The sequence below is a fragment of the Helianthus annuus genome, chromosome 13, assembly GCF_002127325.2.
Source record: "Helianthus annuus cultivar XRQ/B chromosome 13, HanXRQr2.0-SUNRISE, whole genome shotgun sequence".
NCBI classification, from domain to species: Eukaryota; Viridiplantae; Streptophyta; class Magnoliopsida; order Asterales; family Asteraceae; genus Helianthus; species Helianthus annuus.
In genome coordinates, this window is record NC_035445.2 from 116,844,201 (window position 1) to 116,861,920 (window position 17,720).

General features: G+C 40.4%; 2 non-coding genes across 2 annotated transcripts; both read right to left on the minus strand.

Annotated features, from left to right (window-relative positions):
- Positions 1-4,828: 4,828 nt before the first annotated feature.
- Positions 4,829-4,935, minus strand: LOC118486027. The gene has a single exon (XR_004877884.1). It is a non-coding gene; the product is annotated as a small nucleolar RNA R71 (small nucleolar RNA).
- Positions 4,936-14,653: 9,718 nt separating this feature from the next.
- Positions 14,654-14,760, minus strand: LOC118485988. Its single transcript, XR_004877845.1, has one exon. It is a non-coding gene; the product is annotated as a small nucleolar RNA R71 (small nucleolar RNA).
- Positions 14,761-17,720: the final 2,960 nt, after the last annotated feature.

Consider the following 17,720-nt stretch of genomic DNA (forward strand, 5'->3'; position numbering starts at 1 on the left):
GTCGATAATTGACGATATTTGAGGTGTTTATGGAAATCTGAGATTTTGATAAGCCTTTAAGGTTTAAAATATTTTATTTAGCATATAACATCAGTAGGAAAAGGTTTGGCATGTTAATCATGCGTAAATCTCATTTTATGAATGAAAAGGGTATTATCGTCATTTATCGAATTATACGAGAACTCAATGATATGGTTAGTTTATAATCTGACCAGAAATTTTGAAAAATCTCTAAAATAATATCAAAACAGTAGGTAATGGGTTTGGTGCTAAAATTTGGGTTTAAACATGATTTATGCTAAAAATGTAATTTAATTAACAAAAAGTTTCGTTTTACGATATCTTGCATAACTTTAGTTTGAGACCTGAAACTGATGTCAAATTTATTTGACATAATTATATACAGTAATAAAGCTTTTTGTCCTCTCACATTTTCAAAAATCTCATTTATATAACATAAGGGCATAACGGGCATTTATAAGCATAATAACGGAAACAAGCATATAATTCAATATATAAATGACCAGGTAATATAACCACGGAGGGTTATCCTACAACATAATATGGTCCTAATGGAAGCTTAAAACATAAAGGATTTAAGCTTAATCGGGTCAGAACTGAAAGTCAAAGCAAAAGTCAAGCTTTTGCGACTTTCGGTTGCGAACCGACCCTAAACTCAGAATTGTCGGGTTGAACATTCTTAGACATGTTCTAATAATATTTACCAAGTTATTTAAGTGACAAAACATGGTTCATAACTTCTACATTATCAGTTTTAATTATCTTATGAAAATAGGACTAGTTTGACTTTTAGACTAGTTTCTTTGACCCGACAATTAACTAAGTAAACGTGATAATTAGGAGGTGCCCTTTTGAGGGTTCAACACCTACCTAATTACGATCACGTAGCCATGTTCGTTGCGTACAATGGCTTGATCGTTTACGGTCTAACTAAAAGTCAAAGCATTTATCGTAAACGATTGACTTTTCGGTTTTAAGAGCCAAATAAAAATAACTAGCCATGAAAGGAACACTTACAAGTGTTCTAAGGGCTGAAGAGAACTTATTGGTATGCTCCAAAAGCTCAGGAGCTCCCAAATGAGAAGTATAGAAGGATTTCAAGGAATGGTGTAAGTTGAACAATGAAACCATACACCTATTTATAGTGCTTGAGAGCTTCCTAGGATCATGCCAAGTGTTTAGGGGCTCTCTAAGATCATTCCAAATGTATTACCAGATGTTTAAAACCATTAACAAGCACCAGGTTTCGAATTATGAGTGTTAGAGTGGTTTGATTGGGCTGCAAGGAAGAAGAAGGACAGCTGCAAGGAGAATCTGTTCAGATCAAGTGCTCGCGTCGCGCGACCGAGAGGGAGGGGGGCTGTCGCGCAGCGTGACCCCTTAAGGTTTCAGCAAAACAAGTTTTAAACTTGGCACATTCAGTCCCTGCACCTTTATATGTAATGCATCTTTCATATTTAGCACATTTGGCCCTTCAAGTTGATATGTAGGTGACCTAGGGAGTATCACCAAACCCCGTTAGGTCCGGTTTCGTTAAACGGTCACCAAAAACACCAGTTTCATCAAGTTGACGCTTTTAACCCTTATTCTTGGGAATTTGCGTAAACAACACATAACGATATCGAAACCTCGTGAAATTGTTATCACTTATTCTTGAGAGTATTATCGAACATTACGAAGCCTCGGGTTCGTTAAAAGGTCACTTTATGGTATAGTTTCGCTAGTTGACGTTTTTAGTCCTTTTAATGCACAAAGGTGTGCATAATATCGTTTAACGACATGAAAGCCTTCCTTGGCCCATATTAAGCATTCCTGAGTGTATGATTGCATATCTTAATGCTTCGGGTTCGTTAAAAGGTCATTCTAAGGTATAATTAAACATGTTGATGCTTTTAACCCCTTTAACTCGCAAACTTGCGCGTAACTTCACTTATTGGCATAATGGCTTTGAATAGCCAATATTAGGCATTCCCGAGAATATGATCAAACATTATGAAGCTCTCGGTTTGTTAAAAGGTCACTCAGAGGTAAGAATTAACATGTTGACACTTTTAACACTTCGACGCGCAAACTTTCACAGAATTACGCAAACGGCTCCTCTCGTCCAACAAGTGGCTCATTTGAGAATACGGACACCGTATAAGGTCACTCGAAGGACTAGTGATGTGCACAAAATGCAACATATAAATTACATTAATTGTGGCATAAAACTAACCCTTTTTTAGTACTAATGTTAGAAAAAGTGTGTTTTTGTCTTCCTTTTGTATTTTCAGGATTAAATGAGCTCACATTAACAAAAGAAGCAAAAAGGCAGCTAAATCTAACATAAATACAAGAAAAGGAATAAACGTGGCATGCTTGACCTCCCCGACAGCATCTTCCCAAGCAAAACAAGAGAACAGAAGGCTGAACACGCCCTGTGCTCAATGAGCACGGGGGCTTGCCCAAGTGTCAGCAGAAAAGACAAAGTTGTAGAAGCTTCTATCGCCCACCACTGGACACGGGGTCGTGGTCAACTCTAAGATTCGCAGAATCTAGGGAAATCTTGATAGTACAGATACGCTTCTGCACACGGGGTCGTGCTCAGCGAACACGGGGGCGTGGTCAACTAATGCAGACAAACTGCAATTAATGAAGAAAGAGAAGGAGTATGGACACGGAGTCGTGCCCAATGGAGATGGGGCCGTGCCCGAGTTGCTGTTCAGGCTATAAATAGGGGTGCTTGGCTCATTTGCAAACCATCCCTTGGCACACCACCTCTCTCACACTTCACCCACCACCCACCACCATCACAACACCATCATCCACCACCATCATCCATCATAGAGTGTGTGAGTCATCTCGGGATCCAAGATTGATCGTAAGAGTTCTTGATAATCAAAGGCCATGTTTGCCTAAGTCTCTTACATCACTTGGTGAAGACAAGTGTTTAGTGTAATATTTTTTATTTTTAATCTTTTCGCACTTTTTATTTGGTTATGTATTAATGACTTTAAGAACTAGTTTCTTATGTTGAAGGTGATTCTTCCTTATCGTTTGTCCGTGGTGTCTTGGCATTATTTTACTGTCTATATAAAATAAAAGATTTTCACCATTCGTATCTCCACGGTCTATATGGAGATATGTTGGCTACCTGGTCGGGGGTTAAGGGAACGGTTTGGTAAGAGTCTTGCCATTGTTCAGTGTATAGATCCTGCAAAGGACTTGGGTCAAATTTAGTAGGACCTCCTTCAATACCCACCGGTATTGGATGGCGGGGGTCCAAACTCTTTGATCCCCTCATAAGTAAGCTACTATTAAAACTTTAACCCGGCTACTTAGGACTGTATCCCTGCTGACTCAGACTACTTAGCCAAGGGTAACGTCACCTTCAAAAGAGGGGCCTACCACATTATGCATTAATAACTTAATTAATTATCTTTCAATAATCCGACCCTTTAGGATTGTATCCTTGCTGACTCAAACTACTGGGTTGAGGGTAACGTCCCCTTCAAAGGAGGGGCCTACTACAATAACTAAGATAATCTCTTAAAAAGTGCAAAAGTGCGGAAATAATCAAAGGTTACACTACACACGAGTCGGATCCAAGTGATTCATCTTGTCTATCTTTTTTTACTTTTATTTTATTTTTCAGCATTTTAGTTAGTTTTATTTTTCTAGTTTAAAAACCTTTTTCTAACTTTTGATTTGATTAGACGTTGAGGATAAACCGGTACTAAAAGCTTTTGTGTCATTGGACGACCTCGGTATCTTACCAACACTATACTACGTCAACGATGGGTGCACTTGCCCATATGTGTGTTTACTGTTAGTAAATATCGTGTTTTATAAATTTAAAACTTGTCTAAAAAGTGTAAAAGGGCTTAAAATATACATTAAAAATCTATTACACTACACGCACATAAAGTTTTTGGCGCCGCTGCCAGGGACACAAGGATTTTAAGAAAGTTAGGAATCAACGGCCTAATCGTTTTTTTTTCTAATTTTTCTGTTTTTTTTAGGATTTTATTAGCTTTTCAATTTCTGCAAAGCTCAGCACGGGCCGTGCCTGGTCGGACACGGGCCGTGCCCAGCATTGTTACTGGCAGTTTTTATTTTCCGAGTTACAGAGAGTTGAGCACGGGGCCGTGTCGGTGCAACATGGGGCCGTGTCGAACTCCCCAGTAACACGGATCCGGAAAACAATCACTGTATTTCCAACCACGGGCCGTGTTCATCTGAGCACGAGGCCGTGGTGAAGCTTCTGACCAACGTTCTTCTTTGTTTTTATTGCAGGACTTGGAACTCAGGCGCCAAATTTTCATTTTCCACGTAGTGTATGAGCTCCAGTTCTAGTAGAGACAAAAAGAACCCCTAGACGAACCCGAACGCTTTCTACGAAAGAGATTTAAAGCTAAAAACCAAGAGAAAGTTTCGGGGACCCACTTCCAATGGCGGACCAACGTACCCTCATGGATTACCTACGACCCACCGTAGATAATCTCGGCGTCGCTATCAATGCACCGAATGTCGAAGCCAACAACTTCGAACTTCGGCCACATTTGATACAAATGCTTCAAAACTCCGCAACCTTCCATGGGCTTGCGGACAAGGATCCTCATCTACATATTACTAATTTCTTAGAAATATGTGATACCTTTAGGATCAATGGAGCATCAAACGACGCCATCCGCCTTCGAATGTTTCCATCTCACTAAAAGACCGAGCTAAGGCTTGGCTCAACGCCCTCCCAGTTGGCTCGGTAAACACCTGGGATGAACTAGCCCAAAAGTTTCTATATAAGTATTTCCCTCCTGCTAAAACGGCTAAATTAATGACTGAAATTAATACATATTCACAAGAGGATGGGGAATCCTTATATGAAACTTAGGAAAGGTTCAAGGAGCTACTAAGAAAGTGTCCTCATCACGGTCTTGCGGTATGGCAACAAGTATCCACTTTCTACAATGGGTTGTTGCCACACACAAGACAAACACTTGACTCTAGCTCCGGGGGACTCTTAGGTAATCGTCACCCAAATGAAATATATAATCAAATTGAAGAAATTGCTCAAACCAATTTTCAGTGGCACACTCCCCGAGGCAATAAATCTATTGCCCCGGGCACCCATAAGGTTGATGAAAGCACTTCTTTACAAGCCCAAATCGAGGCCCTTTCTTCAAAAATCAAAAAGCTAGAAATGGCAAAGACAGCCTCGATCATGGCTTGTGAAGGGTGTGGTGAGCCACATGAAAATTGGAGTTGTATGAAAGAAGTAGATGATCAAATAGAAACGGTAAACTACATTGATAATAGACCTAGGCCGTCGGGTCCTCCAACGAGTACCTACAACCAAGGATGGCGTAACCACCCTAACCTTGGTTGGAGAGAACCCGGCAACAGTAGTAACCAACAAAATCTAAACCAAAGAACAAACTTTCAACAACCAAGAGTCGAGTCACAAAATTTCTCTCAACAACAAGGTGGAAGAGAAAGGCTTGAAGATACTGTATCTCGCCTCATCTCCGACACCGAAAAGAAAAACTAGGATAGATTTCAACAATTGGAATCGAATTTTAGAAATCAACAAGCTAGTATACAAAACATTGAAAAGCAATTAAATCAAATAGCTCAGAATTTCTCCGAGAGACCACAAGGCGCGTTACCAAGTAATACCGAAACCAACCCAAAAGCGCAAGTTCATCTCATAACATTGAGAAACCGTACCGTGGGTTTCGAAGAGGCTCCATTACCACCAACTGAAAGAAGCCAAACCACAACTCCGCCCTAACAAGAGAAGGCTTCTCCACCAATTCAAGAGCCTACTAAGACTCCTCCGGTTCCATACCCCGGTCGGTTAATTCGTTAAAAGACCGATGAGCAATTAGCAAAGTTCAAAAATTTACTAAAACAATTGCATGTTAATATTCCATTTATCGAAGTCCTAATTCAAATGCCTAAATATTCAAAATTCATGAGGGACTTCCTCACTCATAAAAGGAAAATTGAATCATTGCAATTAGTTAATTTAGGCGAAGAATGCTCCGCCTTACTACTCAACAAACTCCCGCAAAAGAAGCTTGACCCCGGAAGCTTCACAATTCCTTGCTCGATTGGGGAATCCCCCATTCGTAATGCGCTAGCCGATCTCGTGGCAAGCATCAACCTTATGCCCTCTTCAATGTTCAACCGAATCGGCTTAGGGAAAACAAGCCCTACAAAAATAAGCATACAACTCGTCGATAGATCCGTCAAATATCCACAAGGTGTCGCTGAAAATCTATTGGTCAAAGTAGGCGAATATGTCTTTCCGGCCGACTTTGTCATACTAGATATGGAGGAAGATGCTGAAGTACCACTCATCCTAGGGAGGCCATTCCTAGCTATGTCCCAAGCAGTGGTAGATATGAACAACGGAACATTAACATTGCGGATTGGGGACGAGGAAATGAAGTTTGGAGTTGGAAAAAGAGTAGAAGACGAAGACCCGGTCAACTACGTGAAGGTCATCGACTCAAGTTTGGATGATGCTCTCCGACGGTGTAGCATGGGATGCAAAACATCCTACTTGGGTAACATATGACCAGGCTTTGGGTCTAGCCAAGGTCCCTTATAAACGTGGCGCACCACGGAGGCATTCCGCGGAACTATCCTTAGTTTAGATTAATTTTTATGTTTTCTAGTTTAGTTTTAATTTTCAGGAATAAAACACACTCAGGATGATGAAGGATACAAGGGAAACTTGAACCAGCACCCCATGCACAAAAACAGAGCCATCTGACAAAATTTTCTTCATTACAGCAAGTTCAGTACGGGCTGTGCCCGCCCAACACGGCCCCGTGCTACACAATCTGCAGAAAATGCCCAGTTCAGGTAACTGGACACAGGGCGTGCTCGCTGAACACGCCCCCGTGTCCAGGCTTCTGTTTCTTTTTAACAATTTCTGTTACTGGCAATCTGAACACGGGGCCGTGCCCGGACACCACGGGGCCGTGTCCAGACGCCCAGTAACATAAATTTTGCTTTTTCACACCTTTTTACACATTCAATCAACCTAAAAACTTATTTTTGGGACACATTGAGGACAATGTGTAATTTAAGTGTGGGGGGGGGGATGCTAAAACCTTGAATCTTGCAAGTCCTAATTAACAAGTCTTACACAAAACTCTATTGGAACCGCTAATCACCCCAAATTTTTTCAAAAATTTTTCATTTTTTTTACTTGTCTAGGTTTAATTTGGGAATTTCAAGTTCTAAAAAAATGTTATATTTTTACAAATTTACAAACGATAGCGTCGTGATAAAAAGAACCAACATAAGAAAATTATGAAACGGCATGACAAGTTTAGTTAAAATTTGATTAAATATACTTGATCATATAAAAACCCATTCCCACAAAAAGTGAGTTTTGAGCAATTATTGAGCATACAAATACATATCTTTAAACTAATTGCTCATTTTTCGTTTCTTATGTGAATAGCCGCTTGGTTCTTACGACCATAGAACTTGCCACGACAATACGTTCCCGGTCCTTACCAACTTAAACCCGAGTAAGTAAATGATGGAGGCATTAGGACTAACCCTTTTTATTTCTACACCATTATTTTTCTTTTTTTTTTACCACCTACCCAAAATCCCCCTAGTTAACCCATTTGAGCCTAAACATTTTCATTTCTTAACCCAAAACAAACACTCTTTACCCACCAAAACCCTTTTTCATTTTAAACCCTTTATTTTAGTAACAAGGCTCGGTTTTCTTATGACTTGCTTATGAAAAAAAAATTATGATGATGAAGCCCAAAGAAATAAACAAACAAGTTTATCAAAAAAATAACTTTGTTTGAAAGAAATGCTTCATCAAAATAAGAAGTTATGAAAAATAAAAAGTCTTCCAAAAAACCGATGCTTTTTATGCCTTTCGCCCTTTTTTTCTAACCACTAACCCAACCACCCACCTTTAGCCCAAGCCTAACCCTTCACCCCAAAAGTCCTCTTGATATTTACAGAGGTGTATAGTTAAAAAGGAGGAGGATTGATTGCTTGGCAAACTTATGGTAGGAGTAAGTTCCATGCCGCTCTCGAGTGATTCACTAAAAATATATCTTCGGCCGAGTGTTGAGTGATCCCCCGTGAGGTATGTGAACTTGTATATAAATGGAATTTTAAAAAGGCATGTTATGCCCTTATAAGTAATTTATCTTATGAAATGTTTTAAATAAATCATGATGAATAGGATTGTAAATAAATAAAAATAAAACTTAATAAAGAATCTTGGAAATCCCGACACTCTATGACAAGCCCAAAACACCTTCTCTTCTACCCATTCCATTTGGGAGTGTAAAGCCACATTATAAAGAGTTTTGCTTGAGGACAAGCAAAGATTCAAGTGTGGGGGTATTTGATGTGCACAAAATGCAACATATAAATTACATCAATTATGGCATAAAACTAACCCTTTTTTTAGTAATAATGTTGGAAAAAGTGTGTTTTTGTCTTCCTTTTGTATTTTCAGGATTAAATGAGCTCAAATGAACAAAAGAAGCAAAAAGGCAGCTAAATCTAACATAAATACAAAAAAAGGAACAAACGTGGCATGCCCGACCTCCCCGACCTCCCCGACAACATCTTCCCAAGCAAAACAAGAGAACAGAAGGCTGAACACGCCCCGTGCTCGATGAGCACGGGGGCGTCCCCAAGTGTCAGCAGAAAAGACAAAGTTGTAGAAGCTTCTATCGCCCACCACGGGGGCGTGCCCACTAGACACGGGGCCGTGGTCAACTCTAAGATTCACAAAATCCAGGGAAATCTTGATAGTACAGATACGCTTCTGCACACACGGTCGTGCTCAGCGGACACGGGGGCGTGGTCAACTAATGCAGAAAAACTGCAATTAATGAAGAAAGATAAGGAGGATGGACACGGGGCCGTGCCCAATGGATACGGGGCCGTGCCCAATGGACACGGGGCCGTGCCCAAGCTGCTGTTCAGGCTATAAATAGGGGTGCTTGGCTCATTTGCAAACCATCCCTTGGCACACCACCTCTCTCACACTTCACCCACCACCCACCACCATCACAACACCATCATCCCCCGCCATCATCCATCATCCATCATAGAGTGTGTGAGTTATCTCGGGATCCAAGATTGATCGTAAGAGTTCTTGACAATCAAAGGCCATGTTTGCCTAAGTCTCTTACATCACTTGGTGAAGACAAATGCTTAGTGTAATACTTTTTATTTTTAATCTTTTTGCACTTTTTATTTGGTTATGTATTAATGACTTTAACAACTAGTTTCTTATGTTGAAGATGATTCTTCCTTATCGTTTGTCCGTGGTGTCTTGGCATTATTTTACTGTCTATATAAAATAAAAGATTTTCACCATTCATATCTCCACGGTCTATATGGAGATATGTTGGCTACCTGGTCGGGGGTTAAGGGAATGGTTTGGTAAGAGTCTTGCCATTGTTCATTGTATAGATCCTGCAAAGGACCTGGGTCAAATTTAGTAGGACCTCCTTCAACACCCACCGGTATTGGATGGCGGGGGTCCAAACTCTTTGATCCCCTCATAAGTAAGCTACTCTTAAAACTTTAACCCGGCTACTTAGGACTGTATCCCTGCTGACTCAGACTACTTAGCTGAGGGTAACGTCACCTTCAAAAGAGGGGCCTACCACATTATGCATTAATAACTTAATTAATTATCTTTCAATAATCCGACCCTTTAGGATTGTATCCTTGCTGACTCAAACTACTGGGTTGAGGGTAACGTCAACTTAAAAAGAGGGGCCTACTACAATAACTAAGATAATCTCTTAAAAAGTGCAAAAGTGCAGAAATAATGAAAGGTTAGACTACACACGAGTCGGATCCAAGTGATTCATCTTGTCTATCTGTTTTTACTTTTATTTTGTTTTTCAGCATTCTAGTTAGTTTTATTTTTCTAGTTTAAAAACCTTTTTCTAACTTTTGATTTGATTAGATGTTGAGGATAAACCGGTACTAAAAGCTCTTGTGTCCTTGGACGACCTCGGTATCTTACCAACACTATACTACGTCCACGATGGGTGCACTTGCCCATATGTGTGTTTAATGTTAGTAAATATCGTGTTTTATAAATTTAAAACTTGGCTAAAAAGTGTAAAAGGGCTTAAAATATACATTAAAAATCTATTACACTACACGCACATCAACTAGTTTAGGCATGTTGACACTTTCAATCCTTCTATATTCAAGGTTTTCGATTTTTGACGAAATTAGTCACTCATAGTCCACGTTTGACTTTCTTAGGGTTTATTACACGTGTCAATACATTGTTGGACACGATTTTACGAGGTGTTACATCCTCACCCCCTTAAAAGAAATCTCGACCTCGAGGTTTGCTAAAAAAGATGGAAGTACTTTTTGTCGTGTAATGCACTTAACTTCCACAGTATATCAGGGGCCTCTACGGGCATCCCAATTGACCTATACAATAGGTACATGATTCCTTCGGAGCTTTTTAACCTGTCGATCCTTGATCGATATAGATCCTTCAATAAACCTCAGGCTTTCATCAATCTGTACGTCTTTATGAGACATTGCTAGCGGTTTATCAGCTAGACATTTCTTTAAATTACAGATGTGGAACATATTGTGAATTTTACTAAGCTCCTCAGGCAATTTTAGCTTATAAGCTATACTGCCGACACATTCGATGATTTCGAATGGTCCTAAACATCCAGGGCTCGACTTGCCCTTTATACTGAAACGTATCGTACCCTTCCATGTTGGTATTTTTTTAATAGTGTCTTGTTCCCTACTTGGGACTTTAAGAGATTTGCGCCTCTTGTTCGCATTGCTAATCTGCTAATTATTGACAGCTTTCAGACGATTACGGATTCATATTATTATATTCGTCCTTTTTAGGACAATCTCAGATTCTAATAATTGGATTTTTCCAACTCCTGCCCAACAAACGGGCGTGAATTTTGCAAAGCTCCTCAGGCAATTTTAGCTTATAAGCTATACTGCCGACACATTCGATGATTTCGAATGGTCCTAAACATCCAGGGCTCGACTTGCCCTTTATACTGAAACGTATCGTACCCTTCCATGTTGGTAATTTTTTAATAGAGTCTTGTTCCCTACTTGGGACTTTAAGAGATTTGCGCCTCTTGTTCGCATTGCTCTTCTGCTAATTACTGACAACTTTTAGACGATTACGGATTCATATTATCATATTCGTCCTTTTAAGGACAATCTCAGATTCTAATAATTGGATTTTTCCAACTCCTGCCCAACAAACGGGCGTTGACACTTTCTACCATACAAGGTCTCTAATAGAGCAGCCTTGATGCTTATATAATGCTATTGGTTAAAGGAGAACTTAATTAGGGTGAGATAGTCATTCCAACTACTTCCCAAATCAATCTTAAGGAATTAACTACCCTCATGGTTAGTCGAACAAATCGACGATCCTGGGCAGCTAATAACGATTCTTAATCGTTTCCTAGTTAGGTTGCAGTAATCAATGCACAAGCTTATTGCATCGTGCTTTCCTTTATCAACAATAATCGGAGCTCCTAAGATGATGAGCTAGGCTATGCAAGCCTTTCTCTATAACCCTTCTGATTGGCACTCAGTTCTTCCATTTCCGTTGGTGCTAACCGATATAGAGCTTCTGTAACAGATACAGCCCTTAATAGGATGTCAATCCTAACTCCGCTTTGCCTCTCAGGAGGTAAACAGGGTTGTTCATCACTTGTGCCATGCAAATGACACATCTGTTTTATGAGTGCATGGATGTCTTAAGCAGAGACGCCTACTTAGGCATTTTTATAATGGATATCTTCTTTGAATACCACTAGCTGACTTTAGTACAATATAACCATTAGAATATCTTAGTGGTTCCATGCATTAAACTTCCATACTGATTAGGCGTGGACGCAATCTATGGAACACATTGGGATACGCCAATCCTCATATGGTGCTTTTATCAATCATAGTTGGCACTCGCAGTTAAGAGAAATCAATGAGAAAATAATTAAAATAACGTATATTGTCGTACTCTATTCGAAGAAAGAGTACTTGATATGCACAAAATGCAACATATAAATTATATCAATTGTGGCATAAAACTAACCCTTTTTAGTACTAATGTTGGAAAAAGTGTGCTTTTGTCTTCCTTTTGTATTTTCAGGATTAAATGAGCTCAAATTAACAAAGAAGCAAAAAGACAGCAAAATCTAACATAAATACAAGAAAAGGAACGAAAGTGGAATGCCCGACCCCCCGACAGCATCTTCCCAAGCAAAACTGAGAAAACAGAAGACTGAACAAGCCCCGTGCTCAGTGAGCACGGGGCCGTGCCCAAGTAGCAGCAGAAAAGACAAACCCATAGAAGCTTCTACTGCCCACCACGGGGCCGTGCCCAGCGGACACGGGGGCGTGGTCAACTTCCTGCAGGCGCATTTATCGTAATTGCGAATTGCAATTAATGAAGAGAGAGACGTGGATGGACACGGGGCCGTGCCCAGCGGACACGGGGCCGTGCCCGAGCTTCTGTTCAGCCTATAAATAGGAGTGTTTGGAGCTCTTGCAACTCATCCCTTGGCACACCACCTCTCTCACACTTCACCCACCACCCACCACCATCATCCACCACCATCATCCATTATCCATCATAGAGTGTGTGAGTCGTCTCGGGATCCAAGATTGATCGTAAGAGTTCTTGACAATCAAAGGCCATGTTTGCCTAAGTCTCTTACATCACTTGGTGAAGACAAGTGTTTAGTGTAATACTTTTTATTTTTAATCTTTTGCACTTTTTAATTGGTTTTGTATTAATGACTTTAATTACTAGTTTCTTATGTTGAAGGTGATTCTTCCTTATCGTTTGTCCGTGGTGTCTTGGCATTATTTTACTGTCTATATAAAATAAAAGATTTTCACCATTCATATCTCCACGGTCTATATGGAGGTATATTGGCTACCTAGTCGGGGGATAAGGGAATGGTTTGGTAAGAGTCTTGCCATTGTTCAGTGTATAGATCATGCAAATGACCTGGGTCAAATTTAGTAGGACCTCCTTCAATACCCAAAGGTATTGGATGGCGGGGGTCCAAACTCTTTGATCCCCTCATAAGTTAAACTACTATTAAAACTTTAACCCAACTACTTAGGACTGTATCCCTGCTGACTCAGACTACTTAGCTGAGGGTAACGTCGCCTTCAAAAGAGAGGCCTACCACATTATGCATTAATAACTTAATTAATTATCTTTCAATAATCCGACCCTTTAGGATTGTATCCTTGCTGACTCAAACTACTGGGTTGAGGGTAACGTCGCCTTCAAAAGAGGGGCGTACTACAATAACTAAGATAATCTCTTAAACAAGTGCAAAAGTGCGAAAATAATCAAAGGTTACACTAACACACGAGTCGGATCCAAGTGATTCATCTTGTCTATCTGTTTTTATTTTTATTTTATTTTTCAGCATTTTAGTTAGTTTTATTTTCTTAGTTTAAAAATCTTTTTTCTAACATTTTGATTTGATTAGACGTTGAGGATAAACCGGTACTAAAAGCTCTTGTGTTCTTGGATGACTTCGGTATCTTACCAACACTATACTACGTCCATGATGGGTGCACTTGCCCATATGTGTGTTTAGTGTTAGTGAATATCGTGTTTTATAAATTTAAAACTTGGCAAAAAAAAAGTGTAAAAAGGGCTTAAAATATATACCTAAAACATATTACACCTAACGCACATCAAGTTTTTGGCGCCGTTGCCGGGGACACAAGTATTTTAAGAAAGTTAGAAATCAACGGCCTAATCATTTTTTTATATTTTCTTTTTTTTAGGATTTTCTTACTTTTCCGCTTCTGCAGGGCTCAGCACGGGCCATGCCTGGTCGGACACGGGCCGTGCCCAGCAGTGTTACTGGCAGTTCTTTATTTTCCGAGTTACAGAGGGCTGAGCACGGGGCCGTGTCGGTGCAACATGGGGCCGTGTCAACTTTCCAGTAATAGGGATCCAGAAAACAATTACTGTAACTCCGACCACGGGCCGTGTTCACTGAGCACGGGGCCGTGGTGAACTTTCTGACCAACATTCTTTTCTGTTTTTGTTGCAGGACTTGGAACCAGACACCACCTCTGAACCTTCTACGTAGTGTATGAGCTCCAGTTCTAATAAAGACATAAAAGAACCTCTAGAAGAACCCGAACGCTTTCTCAGAAAAAGACTTAAAGCTAAAAACCAAGAGAAGGTTTCGGGGGACCCACTTCCAATGGCGGACCAACGTACCCTCATGGATTACCTACGACCAATCGCAGGTAATCTCGGCACCGCTATCAATGCACCGAATGTCGAAGCCAACAACTTCGAACTTCAGCCACATTTGATAGAAATGCTTCAAAACTCCGCAACCTTTCATGGGCTCGCGGACGAGGATCCCCATCTACATATTACTAATTTCTTAGAAATATGTGATACCTTTAGGATCAATGGAGCATCAAACGACGCCATCCGCCTTCGAATGTTTCCATCTCACTAAAAGACCGAGCTAAGGCTTGGCTCAACGCCCTCCCAGTTGGCTCGGTAAACTCCTGGGATGAACTAGCCCAAAAGTTTCTATATAAGTATTTCCCTCCTGCTAAAACGGCTAAATTAATGACTGAAATTAATACATATTCACAAGAGGATGGGGAATCCTTATATGAAACTTGGGAAAGGTTCAAGGAGCTACTAAGAAAGTGTCCTCATCACGGTCTTGCGGTATGGCAACAAGTATCCACTTTCTACAATGGGTTGTTGCCACACACAAGACAAACACTTGACTCTAGCTCCGGGGGACTTTTAGGTAATCGCCGTCCGCATGAAATATATAATCAAATCGAGGAAATTGCTCAAACCAATTTTCAATGGCACACTCCTAAGGCAATAAATCTATTGCCCCGGGCGCCCATAAGGTTGATGAAAGCACTTCTTTACAAGCCCAAATCGAGGCCCTTTATTCTAAAATTAAAAAGTTAGATATGACAAAAACGGTCTCGATTATGGCTTGTGAAGGGTGTGGTGGGCCACATGAAAATTGGAGTTGTATGAAAGAAACAAATGATCAACCAGAATCGGTAAACTACATTGATAATAGACATAGGCCGTCGGGTCCTCCAACGGGCACCTACAACCAAGGATGGCATAACCACCCTAACCTTGGTTGGAGAGAACCCGGCAATAGTAGTAACCAACAAAGCCTAAATCAACGAACAAACTTTCAACAACCAAGAAATGAGTCACAAAATTTCCCTCAACAACAAGATGGACGAGAAAGGCTTGAAGATACTATATCCCGCCTCATCTCCGACACTGAAAAGAAAAACTCGGATCGGTCTCTAGAGTTAGAATCGAATTTCAGAAATCAACAAGCTAGTATACAAAACATCGAAAAACAAATAAGTCAACTAGCTCAAAATTTCTCCGAGAGACCACAAGGCGCGTTACCAAGTAATACCGAAACAAACCTAAAAGCACAAGTTCATCTCATAACATTACGAAACCGTACCGTGGGTCCCGCGGAAAGTCCACTACCAACTGAGGAGATCGCAACACCGCCCCAACAAGAGAAGGTTTCTCCTCCACTACAAGAGCCCACCAAGGCATCTCCGGTTCTGTACCCCGGTAGGTTAATTCGTCAAAAGACCAATGAGCAATTCGCAAAATTCGAAAGTCTACTAAAACAATTGTATGTCAATATTCCTTTCATCGATGTCCTAACTCAAATGCCTAAATACTTGAAATTCATGAGGGACTTCCTCACTCATAAAAGGAAAATTGAATCATTGCAATTAGTTAACCTAGGCGAAGAATGCTCCGCCCTCGTAGTCAACAAACTCCCCCAAAAGAAGATTGATCCCGGAAGCTTCACAATTCCTTGCTCGATTGGGGACTCCCCCATTCGAAATGCACTAGCCGACCTTGGGGCTAGCATTAACCTCATGCCCGCATCAATGTTCAAACGACTCGGCTTAGGAAAAACGATCCCTACCAAGATGAGTATACAGCTTGCCGATAGATCCATCAAATACCCACAAGGTTTCGCTGAAAATCTATTGGTCAAATTGACAATTTCGTCTACCCGGCCGACTTTGTCATACTAGATATGGAAGAAGACACCGAAGCCCCCTCATACTAGGAATACCATTTCTAGCTACCGCACAAGCGGTGGTAGATATGAATGACGGAACACTCACTTTGAAGTATGGGGATCAGGAAGTGAAGTTTGGAGTTGGGAAGAGAGTAGAGGACGATGATCCGGTCAATTACATGAAGGTTATTGATTCGAGTTTGGATGATGCTCTCCGGCGGTGCAACATGGGATGCAAAGCATCTGGCTCGGAAAACATATAACCTCACTTTGGGTCTAGCCAAGGACCCTTATAAACGTGGCGCACCACGGAGGCATTCCGCGGAACTATCCTTAGTTTAGTTTAATCTTTTAGTTTAATTTTAATTTGCGGAAATAAAACGCACTCGGGATGGTGAAGGATAACAAGGGAAATGAGAAACATCGCCCCATGCACAAAAACAGGGCAATCCGACAATGATTTCTTCATTACAGTAAGCTCAGCACGGGCCGTGTTCGCCAAACACGGCCCCGTGCTGCACATTCTGCAGAAAATCGCCTAGTTCAGGTAACTGGACACGGGCCGTGTTCGCTGAACACGCCCCCGTGCCCAGGCTTTTGTTCCTTTTCTTTAATTTTTGTCGTTGGCACCTGAACACGGGGCCGTGCCCGGTCCCCACGGGGCCGTGTCCAGGCTGCCAGTAACATAAAATTTTGCTTTTAACACCATTTTACGCATTCAATCAACCTAAAAACTTATTTTTGGGACACATTGAGGACAATGTGTAATTTAAGTGTGGGGTGGATGCTAAAACCTTGAATTTTGCAAGTCCTAATAACAAGCCTTACACAAAACTCTATTGGAACCGCTAATCACCCCAATTTTTTTCCAAAAATTTTCAATTTTTTACTTGTCTAAGTTTAAGTTGGGAATTCAAGTCTTAACAAGGTTATATTTTTATAAGTTTACAACCGATAGCGTTGTGATAAAAAGAACCAACATAAGAAAATTATGAAAAGGCATGACAAACTTAGTTAAAATCTGATTATATATACTTGATCACATAAAAACCCTTTTCCCACAAAAGTGAGTTTTGAGCCTTTAACGAGCATACAAATATATATCTTTACACTAAATGCTCATTTTTCGTTTCTTGTGTGATTAGCCGCTTGGTTCGTACGACTCTAGAACTTGCCACAACAATACATTCCCGGTCCTTACCAACTTAAACCCGAGTAAGTAAATGATGGAGGCATTAGGACTAACCCTTTTTCATTCTACACCATTATTTTTCAATTTTTTTTACCACCTACCCAAAATCCCCCTAGTTAACCCCTTTGAGCCTAAACCTTTTCATTTCTTAACCCAAAACAATTACCCTTTTTACCCACCTAAACCTTTTTATTTTTAACCCTTTTCTTTTAGTAACGATGTTCGGTTTTCTTATGACTTGTTGAAAATTTTTTTATATATTTTATATATTTTGATGAAACCAAACAAACAAACAAGTTTATCAAAAGTAACTTTGTTTGAATAGTTCATCAAAATAAAATAAAAATATGAAAAATAAAAGTCTTCCAAACCCACGTTTGTTACGCCTTTCGCAC